Genomic DNA, 16,109 nt, shown 5'->3' with positions numbered 1-16,109 from the left:
TGGCGAATTGAAAGATGGCGTCTAGAATATTTTGCTTGTAGTGGAAATGTTTTATGCAGCTAATAATAATTATAATCCATTCCACCGAAATCGTTTTACCTGATAAATTAAATAAAAATGAAAACATTTTATATTATGATAGAATTAATGAATATTTCAAATAAATACGTAGAAATTGAACGGGATTTTTATGGGCAAATTTTTGTATGTTTTAAATTTAACACAACAGTAAAAAGGCGGAAAAAGTTGAATTTGAATTTTATATGAAATCGTTGTATTTCATATGAATATTAAATTTGTGAAATATTAAATATTAATAATATGTAAATGACTCTCAAGGTCTCTGTTATATGTTATTTATCAATATTCAGACTACCGCTGATGGAGGTGGTAACTAAACATGATTTTCACAAGGATAGTGGCTTAAAGATTATACGTAAATGGTAGATATTTCACAATTTTAATGATAGCTACGATTACAGAAGATAACCTGGTCTAGAACAGTGAAATTAATTGCATATTTAGATTAATATAAACACATGTGCGATAGTAGATTATAAGATGGATAGATAATATTATTAAATATTTGATATACCTACCTACCAATAGCAACACTGTAAATATGAATTTATTGCACACAAGTATGTATATAATATACTAAAGGGATAAAATTATATAAAAAGAGTATAATTATATCATAAGTATATTATTTTATTACAATAGTTCTTTTAATGTACTTTTTAATTAAACGGGTTTTCCTGTAATTTGATAAGTAGTAGACAGTTATATTATAATATCTGTAAAGATAAATGTGCCTACACACTCAAACTGCGTTAATTTGATTTATTACGTTATTAATAGGTCATAAACGTGACCTCGAGCCATTGACTTATTAATGGACATAGCATATAAAAAAATAAAAGGGCCCTCGTAGCCTTTTCCAACTTTGAGCGGATACTATTTAGATTAGAGGTTAGACGAAAACAAAAAAAAATAATTAATATAGTAGTAATGTCTCATAAAATAATATAAAACAACTAATGAACACAATAATGTAATAGATTTTTATTATTTATTTATATTTTATTCAAAATGAACTATATATTATATCTTGTAATAAGAGTCGTTATTACACACTTACACCCATGTCTTTACAGCATGGTTATTCTATTATGATATGGCATCCGAATAATGTATTCTATATATTAGCCGTCAACGATGGGTGGTTCATGATGCAAGGATACTCAGCCCTCAATAATTCTAATAACAACAAACCTAGAGAGGAAGGAAGACACGACCTGGGATGGCTTGACTGTGTTAATTAAAATGCAATCAAACTGGATCAACTACAGCTCAGGATATTAAGGCATTCTGCAAACGTGTCGACTTAAGTACTGCGATTATTTTGTGGCAGTGACCTGGTGCATGTGTCGCCAAGATGCACGAGATATTCCCCGAGATTATCTAAGTTAAAACTTTTTAAAACCGTGTACAGAGAAAAGTTGACATCATCACTTTTTATTATACTTTTAAATATTGCTCACTCACAGAACAGACTAATAAGATAGAAATGTGAAAGTTTGTCGTAGAAGTCGAATGAGACTTTGAAGCCAGCGTCGGTTTATGACTTAAGGGGGGACATGCTCAGCGTAGGTCAAAATGGAGCTTTTGTTCTATTTTCAAAGCATGATCCTGGACATACCTTAAACGTTGTAGATAATCTATTTATATAATTTTGAAGTCTTATTATCCTTTATATTTATTTTAAACTGATGTTAACGCGCGTGTTTGAACATGTACCTAACCGATTTTTTTTTAAACGGTACATGTTCAAACACGCGCGTTAACATCATTTTACTCCCCACTTCAATTATAGTTTGTCAATTTATGGCTACCGCCGTATGTTGTAGCTTAACCACTGGGGAATGCCAAAAGAAATGGCGTATTTCAAAAAAACACTACCTTATTCTTAGGTCAATAATTATTATAAAGCAATCATTATTCGTAGAATGTTTATCACACTTGAATGGTCAAAGACATAGCTTATAATTAATATCTTTAGAATTATCTTAAAATCTGTTAATGTTGCCCATTTTTTGAATAATAAAATGCCTAATTCTTGTCAAATTTGAGATCACAGAGATTATCAATATAATTTTTAATCGTAAATATTTCACTATAATAATGTCAATATAAATTATACTGATGTTTTTATAAATGCGTTAAAAAATTAATAAATGTAAAAAATCTTAACACCACTGCACATTTATGTACTGAAATATGACTATATTCTAAAACATTAGAGCGAGAGGTTTAAAAGAATACTATTTTATGTAATAAAAATACTTTATGCAGTCATCAAATGTTTAAAATAAATATAACGGATAATAAGGCTTCAAAATTATATAAATAGATTATCTACAACGTTTAAGGTATGTACAGGATCATGCTTTGAAAATAGAAAAAAAAATCCATTTTGACCCGTGCTGAGCACGTCCGCCTTTAATTAGACAGTCAGGTAATTAAACGCATGAAATAAAAAGCCCACTGAGTGACTTTAAATATAACAAATATTGAATCCGCATTCCGTTTACATGGAAAACTTTAATGTACATTGTGATACAGGCGTAACAATTGAAAACAACATATTCTTTAAGGGGGGACATGCTCGTCGAAGGTCAAAATTGAGTTTTTATTGTATTTTCAAACCATGATCCTGGACACTCCTTAAACGTTGTAGATAATCTATTTATATAATTATGAAGCCTTATTATCCTTTATAGTTATTTTAAACATTTGATGACTGCATAAAGTATTTTTGTTACATAAAATAGTATTCTTTTAAACCTCTCGCTCTAATGTTTTAGAATATAGTCATATTTCGGTACATAACTGTGCAGTGGTGTTAAGATTTTTTACATTTATTAATTTTTAAACGCATTTATAAAACCATTAGCATAATTTATTACGAGATAATTTTTGTAAAATATTGACGATAAAAAATTATATTGATAATCTCTGTGATCCCAAATTTGACAAGAATTAGGCATTTTATTATTCAAAAAATCGGCAAGATTAACACATTTGAAGATGATTCTAAAGATATTTATTATAAGCTATGTCTTTGACTATTCAAGTATGATAAACATCTTATGAATAATGATTGCTTTATAATAATTATTGACCTAAGAATAAGGTAGTGTTTTTTTGAAATACGCCATTTCTTTTGTCATTCCCCAGTGGTTAAGCTACAATATACGACCGTAGCCATAAATTGACAAACTATAATTGAAGTAGTGAGTAAAATGATATTGACGCGCATGTTTGAACATGTACCGTTTAAAAAAAATAAAAAATAAAATCGGTTAAGTACATGTTCAAACACGCGCGTTAACATAATTTTACTCCCTACTTTAATTATAGTTTGTCAATTTATGGCTACGGCCGTATGTTGTAGCTTAACCACTAGGGAATGACAAAAGAAATAGCGTATTTCAAAAAAACACTACCTTATTCTTAGGTCAATAATTATTATAAAGCAATCATTATTCATAAGATGTTTATCACAATTGAATGGTCGAAGACATAGCTTATAATAAGTATCTTTAGAATCATCTTCGAATGTGTTAATCTTGCCGATTTTTTGAATAATAAAATGCCTAATTCTTGTCAAATTTGGGATCACAGAGATTATCAATATAATTTTTTATCGTCAATATTTTACAAAAATTATCTCGTAATAAATTATACCAATGGTTTTATAAATGCGTTTAAAAATTAATAAATGTAAAAAATCTTAACACCACTGCACAGTTATGTACCGAAATATCACTATATTCTAAAACATTAGAGCGAGAGGTTTAAAAGAATACTATTTTACGTAACAAAAATACTTTATGCAGTCATCAAATGTTTAAAATAACTATAAAGGATAATAAGGCTTCAAAATTATATAATTAGATTATCTACAACGTTTAAGGAGTGTCCAGGATCATGGTTTGAAAATACAATAAAAACTCAATTTTGACCTCCGACGAGCATGTCCCCCCTTTCGTATTCATCCATATTCAAGAATTGTACCTTCTTACTCTCCACCACTCTTTACCACTCCCATATTTTTGTGTTAACTGATATTGCTTTATTCTGTGATTTTATCGGCGTATCGAGTCGAGTTGCCGTTCTTTTATGATGTTGCCAACTCCAGTGACTACACGACTTAATACATCAATGTGAAGTGCATTCCAAATAAAATATTAATATTGATTCAGATTTTATATAGGTACACACACATAAATATACATTAAAATCCACGTATTATACAGTTGCCGATATATTTAATTTTATAAATGAGTAATGAATAGTTTTTAGATTAAATAGTAATTAGCAATCTACGTGATCTGCCAAGAAATAATAAAAGCAAAAGCATTTTGCTTTAGAAATACTATGTGGTAATTATATTTTTTATGTCATTGTTAATAAACAGGTGCAGAAATCGTGCAGATATACAATACATTGTGCTCATAAGAAAACGATAATTACAGGTGTAATTATTAGTTTTATAAATAAATAAGATCAGAGACATAGGTTGATAATATTTGACTATATTACATTGTGTTACTAAGAATTTGGGAGTAATCACAAAGTGACCATCAAATATAAAATCGATAAAAATTAAAAAAAAAACACGTATTATCTTAACATACTGTTTTCATGGGTTAATAATTAATAAAAAAAGATATAATTAGGTAACCTATAATATCAGATTAATGCTATAACTATTAGTATTAATGTTATCACCAAATTAACTTGTGATTTTCTTTATAATTTTCCAAGTAAAGTTTTTTTGATGTATTGTTTGTTATCTTGCTATGTATGTACTTGAATTTTTTTATGTGTTCAATTAAAAAAACGTTGTTTTGGGTTAAAACGGAAATTTAAATAAAATATCACAACACATATTTAACTATTATGTCATAATGTTAATACTATCGACCGAAGGTACTTGATGGAATTTGAAATTAAATTCTAATGTGTTTAAGTTTTGTACTATTCCATTTGAATAGTTTTTTGCGATCCGGGTTTCGCCTTTCGGCATCTTCAGTCAATATGTACACTCCCCAAAAGGCAAATATACACTGACAACGAATACAATTAACTCTAACTTATATAACAAAGCAACACAATAAAAAAGGTAAAAACTTTATCACCTACTTATTAAGCCAATAAAAATAATACTTATAAAAAACAAATTATGAATAGTTGAAATGTTTGTAAAAAAAACCACTAAATTTGGTTATGAAGTTTGAGACGTTCGGTCTATACCTATAAATATACAGCCAGAAATATATAGAGATACTTCTCACAGTAGAAATATAATAAAACAGGTTTTAATCAGGAAATCTATATTTGTATTGTATTAATATATTCGTACGTCAAGAATTAATAAATAATATACGTAGGTAACTAAGTCATACATACAAGTCATAATGACAAGCAATTATTTTAGTATTGGCTGGTGTCAAAGAAAATGAAATGAAGTACTATTTTACAATATAATCATTGGTGTGGCATTTACAAGGGATTTGCGAGAATGGCATACACCTGGAGAGCAGCCTAAGTATATATAATATCTATGTAGCGTTCCTTTGATTAATTTAACCTTTTTAAATGCTTCGCAGGCTATACAAAAACATCTCTATATTTTATTCGTCGACATAAAAGTAATTTCATTCATATTGCTACATATTAAATCTAGCATATATTTTCTACAACACCTTTCCTACAGCAGGCTTAGTATTATGGGACGAATGATCACAGATGCCCCATGATTCATTCGCAATACCACTATTCATAAAGACTTGAACGTGGAAACCTTCTACGGCCACGTCTTGAAACTGTCTAAAAATTCTACAGCTACGTGACAGCAGACTTTCCAAACTAGTCGATCAAAGATTTTAACAATATGTCATTACGATCTAGCCATACACAACAAATTTTCGTGACCACAAGCAGTATTGCTCTTAAAGCCTCATTAGTCTATATTTTTCTACAGTTGGAGATAAAAGAGAGGCCAATTTAATTCTCTCTCCATCTTGCGTAGATATATTTTTTTTCAGTGCTGATTCCGTCAATTATTTATTTTATTATTAGTTTTTTCTTTCCCTCCTCAGACCCACGATGAAGGGTAATGAGCTCTTTGTTAATATGTATACAAACGCGAGAACTAAAGATGACGAGAATAAAAGGCCGCCTGGCCTTGGTGCCTCATATTATACCTTTATAATATAATAGAATCGTTTAATTGTCCAAAATAAAAAAATACGTCTTCTTTTGTCGTAAGCCAGTGACAATTATTTAGTGTTCAGGACCACCGGATTACGAAACAGTTTCAGTAGATTAGGCTGGACGCAGCTTTATCAAATTAAATTCATTAATAAGTTTCATAGGTCATCAACGAAACAAGAGCGTGTAAGTAAATTGGCGTAACCGATAAAAATATTGAAGCGTTTGCGAATTAAAAGCTCGTAAAGTGTAGTTGTGAAATAAATTAATAAGTATGGCTAGGTCATATGTACTTCAATATAACATCAATAAAATATATATCTAGCAGTGTATCGGGATTTAGGAGCAAAAAGCGGGACAACCCAAAAAACGCATAGTTCAATATCTAATGTTACTTCTATAATAATATTAATCATAAATGACACAAAACAAACTACAAAACTCTTAAACTATCAAAATAATAATATTAAACAATATTTTCCCGTCACTCGCCTATTTTGTACTTGGCTAAAATTCAGTACATGCGTATAGTAATTTCGATTTTATTAACTCAATAGAACATCAGAATTGTGATTCTTGCAGCTGACCATTTTAAATTCATTTGAGAAAATACCCGTTCGGTATAGAAATTAGATTAAAATGAATGAAATTAGCTTAAAAATTTCAATTAGTCTTTTTTTCGGGAATAACTTAATAACTTGAATAACTGGTGCCATTTCTGTGCACCTCTACTGATTCATTCGAATTTTTAGGAATCACATCAATAGAATGTTTCAGTGCCAAGTACCCGCACGGTGCACGTATTTATTCACCAAGTTCTTTTGTCTTAACCTAAAATTATTATTTATATTTGTTCAATAGTCATGAATTTAGCTGTCCCGCTCGGGACAATCTATTTTTGATTAAAAAGCGAGACGTTTGGCAACGCTGATACCTAGATATAGATGGAATCGTTGGTAAATAAATATATTCAGTTTATGTATATTATTATTATCAGGTAGATATTTAAATATCACTCTTGATTCTAATATGCATAGGACCAAACCATAATAGTATAAGTGTGCTATGAGCGATCCGACAAAAATGGTGCACACCTTTTCAGTCATAGGTACGCATTTGTTTTCGTTGAATTAGGAATACATATTTATTACGGATGTTGTTGGTTAGTTTTTTTAAAATTCATTAATCCCTGCCTGCCCTACCTCAAACCATAATCGATAAAAAATATTCTTCTATCTATAAAATACCTAAAATTATGTATGGTTTAATGGAATATTTTAGATATTTTATAGATAAACGAATATTTTTGACTGTTATCTACTATGGGTTTGATTAGGCAGGGTTTAATTGAATTTTGAAAATTAACGAACACTATCTCTACATTGTAGTATTAGTTCAATGAAAACAAATACGTTTGAATGACAATGTTTAGTGTGCTATATTTATGTCTTAACAGCCTACCTCAACCCTTCGTCACTATTAGGTAGTATAAGTAAATTTATGAAAAAAATCTCATGTTTAGAAAGTTCTGACTTCGAATTTATAGTTGTATAGCTAGAGCAATTCATTTTTTTATCATGTTCGATTCTAAAAAGGCAGAGTGGAGTTGAAACTGTTATTATACACTACTTTTTCAATCTATTAGTTTCTACTCTGGGTCCAAATTTTCCGACCTGAGATTCGAGCCTGGAACCCACGACTTTACAGGCCATCGTGTGTATCAAAATGTCATTGATCAAAACCATTTAATTAGTAAAAAAAAAATACAGACTAGACATGTTTAATCGTGTCCGGAAACTTTTGCGTATGCAGTTCGCTGTAGCACACTTCACCATGATAAATGTTTATCGGAAATATATGGCCGTATATAAAAAACAGTCCAACCTCTTTGGGTCGTATAGTACCTACTGACATAAAATTCTTGTCTAAATAAAGCACGATTCATGTCGGTTTTTGAAAATAACACTAATTAACACTTTTTGAAAATAACCAATATACTGGATTATTTGTTAGGTTAGGTTATGTTAAATTTTCATTCTTGAATTTATGAATTTTACCAAAATCAGTTATGAAAATTAAATTAATGTTCATAGTGAATTGGAGACCGTATAGTATACGGTCTTCTCTTTCCGATAAGAAAGCTCACGGCGAACTGTGCCACGGTGAAATATTTTACGCACAATTTACATGTAACCATGTTTAATAATATGCAGCGGGTTCATTTTCACCGCAAAGAAAACGTTACTAATGACATGCTCTTTGTCTCTCCTGAGAGTCATGAGTTTATACTTTCAGAGATGTCAATAGTATCATAATAATTATGTATAATGTTATGGTCTCTGTACTCGGATTTGAATTGTCTAACGGTTTATCCAAACAGTATCTAAGACTGTAAAGTAAAAGTTGTAGCGGTAGAATAACTCCGCTCTGACGACTGTGACCTCTAAAAGAAAGTATCACAAGTTGAAATTGAAAATAAAATAAGAAATTTGCTGGTTGAATCAACCTAACAGTTAGTTAGCTCCGTAAAGTAAGAGATTTTGATAGTAAATGTTGCGTTTTGTATTTTTAAAGACTTTCCTTTTCCTTCTACTTCCTTTGGTGCCGTCTTCTATTGAAGGTTGGCGATCATATTGCAGTAGGCCTTCTCCCTAACCTAGGTATTGATTGACGCCCCACCAAAAAATGAATCAGTATATTATATCTCAGGACCAGTTACCCAATACTGAGGCAGCCATGTACTGAGGTGTGTTTTTACTGAATTTATATGACTTTAAGTTGACAGTCTACATAGGAGAGAAGAGCACGTAAAGGCTAAGGCACACTCGGTCTTAACCGAGCGTATCACGAAACCCTATGTTTAGTGAGAAGCATCTGCAGTTTTTTTAAACCTGGGAATGTCTCAGGAGCAGATACCCAAGACTTAGGTATCCATTTATCAAATTGTGCTTTGACTGTCTTAACTTGTCAGATCACCAACGCCTCGAATATAGAGCCACTTACATGGGTTACGTAACTAAAAGAAATTCCTTCTGCTTACACATCTGCTGCTCTCAACCTTCCCTGAATTATGAGCTGGAGTAAATCATAATTCTCGGCTTATTGCAGAAAATAAGGCCGAAGTATGCAGCTTTTTTACGTTTGATAGAAAGGATATTATGTATTATATTATATTATATAAGGGCTTGCGCAGACAGAGCGCGGTCAGGCGGTCTGCGTTCCGCGTTCGGAGTTCGGCGTTCTTTGTACTGTATGGACTTCATACTGTATGGGTACACAGCCGGCGGTCAGACCGCGCCGGTCAATTGGAACGCTAGAGTTCTAGAGTTCTATGCCCGGAATTACAAAGAACGCCGTACCTCCCGTCCAGTCCCGTCATAGGAATTTGAGCAGTCACACAACATAGAGCGAAACCACACGGGGGAGTGAGTACGCAACAGCGGTGCTTTCTCACTTCCACTCGCAGTCGGAATATAGCGGTCTTGCATTATGCAGCGCTTGTGTCAGTACAACGTTTGTAAACAAATGGAACGCTTATTGTCGACCGCCACCTGTCTGCTGTCCCTGAACGCTAGCGGTCAACGGTCGGTTGAACGCAGAACTCCGACCGCTCTCTGTCTGCGCAAGCCCTTAAATATATATTATGTTTGGGAAGTATATTTTGTCAAGGTTTTTGATGGTGATACTACAGACTTTTAGCTATGGATGTATGTATAGTAAGCAGAATTATTGTTTTTAATGCCGGAGAGTCGTAAATTGTGGTAAATTTAAATGCGTCTGTACGTCTTTCCAAAAGCATATAGGTATACCTATGAATAGGGTTGATTTACTATTATTGTTGTATACTAAAAAATGGTTGTGTAGTTAGACATATTTCGACAATTGATATATGGAAACATGGAGGAAGAACACAAAGTGATTACCTAAAAACCAAATACATAACGAACAACCGTGAAAAACTAAGGCAATATTCATATAATTTGTTGTATACGTAACGTGCCTATTTTCAAAAATCGATTTCATTACATATGCTATAAAGATGCCGAACCAATGACCTATGTTATATTTCTCTAAGGTTTTTGAAAACTATAAAAATGTGATTGCAACTTATCATTATAATCAACATTTCAGTTGTTCAAAGTTAATAATATTTACAAGTACGAAAATAAATATTTTTTAACCGCATAGATTCAAAGTTAATTACTAATTATTTATTTCGATATTACGCATTTCTGTTCTGTGCACTCACGCAAATTTATTCTAATAAAAATTTTCCTTGTGGTTTTTTTTGAGATTCGATTAAAAACCCTATTAATTTATATTGGGTTGTTGATGGTTTCGTATATATTTTTTATGGAATTAAAATAGGCGTGGTTCCGTGTTAATATATAATATTATCATCACGAATTAAATGAATTCTCAATTTATACGAGACATTACTACTTGCAAACAAGCACTGCCATACATAAGAAACAATATTGTTATATAATTTTTAAAATATTAAATTTAGTTCAAATAATTCCTAACGATTAGAATAATCCTTAAATTGAATAATTCTACAATGAATGTTTGAAGGCTAGACATAGTAAATACAAGACATATATTATTTGCTTAACTTACTGCGATTAGTTTGTATTGGCGTCTTTATAATACAATTAAATGTTATCTTGGTCAGTTTACGCCAATGTTTTCCAAACTTTATGGTAGTACATTTAAAAAATAAATCTCGGCGCCCCCCAGTTTGGAAAATGCTAATTAAGTCAAGTATAAACCTTCTCAAAAAAAAACTATGTAGTCTGTAAACTACGTAAATGCACTGGAAAAAGCATTTGTTTCAAACTCAATGTGTGCACAAAACATTTATGGCAATGTAGTTTGGACATTCTACATCATAAAAATGTACGCGCTTTAATCAAAACAACATCACGCGTAAATTATTATGATGAAAAAGTAAAATGAAACTCGTGGACGTGGTCCATTAAAATATTGCACATGTGACGCGACGGGATGCAAACAAATACTCGGAATTTATAAATAAAAATATTTTTATAAAAGTTTGTTTGCGGGCAGATGTATAATACACTATAATACTAGGCTTTAGCAATTATATTTTTGTATTCTTCTTCACATTTGAAATATCACTACCATTTCATTAATTGTTTTATACCAACTTAGGATGATACAATGCTACTAATCAATAATTATTCTTTATTGTGATAAAATGTATTGACCCTGAACGGCCTGAACTCACCACTTATAATAAATTGCAGGAAGTAAATAATAAAACTACCTGTATTCATATATCTGTGAGTCATATTAATTTTGTGTTTACATATGTATATTATAATATATTGAATTGTATTGTATTACAAAGAAAACTCAATCCGGTAAGGTAAAGGTGACTGAATTGAATGCTACATATATGTAGTTGTATAATGTGACTCGCCTTCGTGGAAACAGGATAAATTGCTATCAATGAGTCCAAGACAAAAAACTGCAAAACCACTCTGAGTGTGTACTTATGTAGTTTCTTGTTTAAAACAAGTATTAAGCACTTGTGACTATTACACATATGAATCATCGTATATATAGATACATTTTACTAGTAATTTAATGCGGTTGGTTAGCTATCAATGCTTGGTGGATAATCAAACATATGAAAATAATGTATCTTTAAAAACAGTATTGATAATAATAATTCAATAAATGATAATAAAAAAAATCGGTGTGTGTACTTATGTACGCGCGTTAGAAGTTATACTTCTTTGGCGTAACAAAATAAAAACAAAACTTGTGATAAACTAGATTCTTCGACTAGCTCTTAATTATCTCGTTAAATTACACACTAAAGAAAAAGGACCGCTTATTGGAACGCTGTTGGTTTATTTCTATACACTTTAACTTATATTACTAAATTATATAATTATTTATCGTTGTTTTTATTTTTAAAGTAACACGACGTTTAATAGTTTGTTGACGTAATGAATTGCAAATGGCCGACAATAATAAATTCGCTGCCTAGGCAACGGAAAAATTCTAAACTATAATATTATACTGTATAATCGTCACGATTGAAGTATCTTACTGTGGCGTAATGGTAGTGCGTTCGGCTGATAACCGAACAATCGGTGGTTCGAATCCAATCGAGTGCGTTTATTTTTGTGTGAAAAAATAAATTATGTGTTACATGTCACACGCCAAAAATACATTCTGATCTGATTTTCCAAACGCGCCTAAAGAAGTATAAATTCAAAATCAGAGGTCTCAGAAGAGTGAATGTTTAGATAAGCATTCAAATGAATGAGCAAGATTTAAGCATATACTAACCATAATGGTAATTTATTATGGAATCATAGGTAAGTACTTAAAAAAGTGGCTAAAAAATATTTTGATAATAGTTGATATACACAGCCTCAAGGGTTCCGTCGCCGTGGCCGGCCCTCCCTCACCCTGCAGCGGTGCTACAAAAGCGATCTACGTGCTGCAGGTCTGACATTGTGGGAGGCGCAAGAGTTGGCAATGGACTGAGAGAGTGCTTGCCCTATGCCTCAATGCTGGGTCGTGACAGGGTGGAAGAAGAAGGTACTATACGATGATTTCAGATTTTAGTTAAATATATTTTAACAGTTAGTTTAATATATTATAGTGTTTTAATATTATATTTTAATATGGATTGTAATTATATAAAACTTAACCACAGGATGGACGGTTTTGGTTGAGCTACTCATTATTTTTTTTATAAGGAAGAGACTAAACCGAATTATATTCACTTTACTAATTAAGCAAAATATTTTTATACCTACTGTTTGATGCAAACGGAAATATACTGCATTTAGCATTTTATGTAAGTAAGTATATTAATTTTTTTATTCTAATATTTATACTAATATTTACCATTGACTAAAGTGATTTTAAAATATTGAAATATTAAAATGTATACTGTAAAATAATATATTACATTTAAAGTTTAATAATCTGTAAAAATAATTTGTATAATACTATATGGGAGTGATAATAGGAAAATTTAATATGACAATATATGAAAATGTAGTGTGAAAATACAGTGCCTACTACATATAGTTTTTGGGGATTGTTTTCTTTTGAGACCTAAAAATATACAACTAACACAACCTACTGTAACCTAAAAATAAGTAGGTTGTGTTTTGGTTTGGTTTTTGGTCTCAAAAAACCTCGATCACATAAACGATATGGAGTATTAATTATTGTATCTTTACCAAATAGGGAAATAAATTTACCAATTTTCATCTGATGGATTTTAAAAACAATTACCTAATTATCAATCAATTACCAATATATATATATATAAAATTAAAAATATGTTTGTTTGATTTCCTTTCCCTACTTGGCTCCACATATAAAATAAAAATTACAAGATTAAATGAACTTTTTATATACAACGTTTTTAAATTTTCTGTTCAATTATTACGCTCAATATGCTCAAACTTTTACTTAATATGAAGTAAATAAAAAACAAACAAACAAACAAACGAATATAAAATACTGATGTGTCATTTTGATTTCCATAGTAACGCACGTATATATTAATAATTTAGTGGCTAGGACCACCCACTTAGCAACCAATTATAGTGGATTGGATTACGGATTTCTTCCGAAATAATTTTTCATACAAAACAGAATTAACTGAAAATTAATTCAATTCTACTTAAAGATGGCTAAAAGTATTAAAAGACTGTATTGGCATCGTGTTCTGATATATTCTAAAAGTTTCGAATGTGTAGCTAGTCGGGAAGTTAGTTAAAAATCGATTGCAAGATTTGTACTGGATAAACAACCAACGGACAAATAAGAATACGAGCTAATAAAAACGTTGTAAAATACAAAGTTTGTTTGTTAAAATTACCTATCCTGCCAATTCGAATTTCGAATTTTCACGACAGATCAAGATAAAGTTTGCATATTTTTTTGAATTCGATTTTTCGAAATTTGATGTTTTTTTATTTGACTTGGCTGTTATTAATTAAATTACTTCTACTTCAGACTGCTATGCCTAGATATAGTTATTTTAATTTTGTATAACGTAATTAGTAAGTAAATAAGATACATGTATATAGATCAATGAAGCGTTTAGTTTATGTTATTAGCATTTAAAAATGTTATTGTTATGTTTATTATAATATGCCAGCTAATTCTTAAAAAAAAACAATTTAAAACACTACATAACTAGGGATATTAAAATAAATAATAAAATACCACAAAAATTATTCACTAAATTAATTTTAACACATGTGAGTTATTATCACGTTTAGAACTATTATAATATAATTTAGTATTGTTTATATTTCACTTAAATTAAAAAAAAATCGCACGTGGTAATATATTTTCGTATTTCGCGGTAGTTTTTTTAACATACCGACGTTTATGCACGGCGAGGTGTGCAAGTCGACTGGTTTGGTTTTAAGCTGGCTTAGTATCAGATAGATATTGCTTTGATATGAGATTAAGTAGGCGTCCGTGCCAATGTTGGAAAAATATGAAAAACACATGTATTTTTAATATATTATATAGATACCCATGTCATGTATATGTTGAAATAAGCACCAAATTTAATGATGTTACTGATAACGATAAGACTGCATCGCACGTAGTAACATATTTTTAGTTATAATATTATAATAAAATTAGGATTATGTAAATACACTGATGTCACGAAATCATAATAAATATAGGTAGGTATTAACAGTGATATGTATTATCTAGTTTTCATGATAATCATTCCTTCTGTTTTTCATATATATAATACGTCGAACTTGGTTATTACGAGGAAGATGGGACCGACTGAATTTGCTCGTTATAAGCATTACTTGTTTATATTGTTATATAAAATTATTCGCGCCACGTTATATTTAAGCATAGAACATAAAAAATCTAAAAACCATAGTGAAAATCCCCGAAACAAGCATGGCATTCATAAAATACAAAAAAAGTTGTTTATTGTAATGAAGTGCTGAGCCGCCGGCGCTGGTAGGTACCTACTGACTTCACAAAGCTTGGATTTTTACATGCAATTTCAACCATATGCGTGGATAATTTTTCAATGTTGTCGGCAAAAATACCAATTAGGTACTTAGACATCTGTCTTAACTAGTGTCATAAACGTAATCCGATCCCGGTGGCATCGGTCTAGTTAACTGCCCGGTCGGATTTTATTGCTTAGGGTCGAAAATGTTGTTTTTAAACGATCGACACATTAACAGTTTTGCTCGTAGAAGTAGGTCGTTATAAAAGTGAATATGTATGGAGAAAATCATAAAGTAAAATGTCAACGAATTTTTTCTCATTACATCCGAGATCTCGCTATTTCTGTAATCGTAATAACCAAGTTCGACTGTAGTGCAAAGTAATAATTTGAAAACCTCCCTCAAAAATGTTCAATTGATTTAACATTTCCCATAAAGAACTTCAGGTTTAACGTCTCAATGTAATATTGATTTTTTATGTATTTTCTACATTCCTAGGCAGAGTTTGAACTAATTTGATATTTATCTTTCAAACATATCTTTAGCGTTTTTAAAATGAATGGAGAATAGAAAATTTTCAGTTCTTCGACATCAATCGTATTTGTTTCCTAAATATTTTTTTAGAATGACTGTTAAAAATGAATAGTAAATCAGAATAATTAGTCAAAGACATAAATGAATTCGGTCTTGAATTAACCTTATTTAAATGAAGGTAGAATAAATTTTTAATCTATATAAATATATATATATTATATTGTATAGACAATAGTTAAGTGGGCAGGTTCGCAGAATAAGAAAATAATGCAGTTAATACACACATACGGAATT

At 30.6% G+C, this 16,109-nt stretch overlaps 1 protein-coding gene across 1 annotated transcript in view; it reads right to left on the bottom strand.

The window, feature by feature from the left end:
- LOC147072019 (protein rolling stone-like) overlaps positions 1-14,691 on the bottom strand; it is a 70,350-nt gene extending 55,659 nt beyond the window's left edge. Inside the window, exon 1 of the mRNA XM_085946542.1 lies at positions 14,515-14,691. The gene's annotated coding sequence lies outside the window, so the exon portion shown is untranslated. The remainder of the gene's footprint in view (positions 1-14,514) is intronic.
- Between the last annotated feature and the right edge of the window lie 1,418 nt (positions 14,692-16,109).

Source organism: Rhyacophila brunnea, unplaced genomic scaffold (assembly GCF_057557595.1).
Source record: "Rhyacophila brunnea isolate RB1 unplaced genomic scaffold, BYU_Rbru_1.0 scaffold_2, whole genome shotgun sequence".
Taxonomy (NCBI): Eukaryota; Metazoa; Arthropoda; class Insecta; order Trichoptera; family Rhyacophilidae; genus Rhyacophila; species Rhyacophila brunnea.
This window is presented reverse-complemented; position numbering and strand designations above follow the sequence as displayed.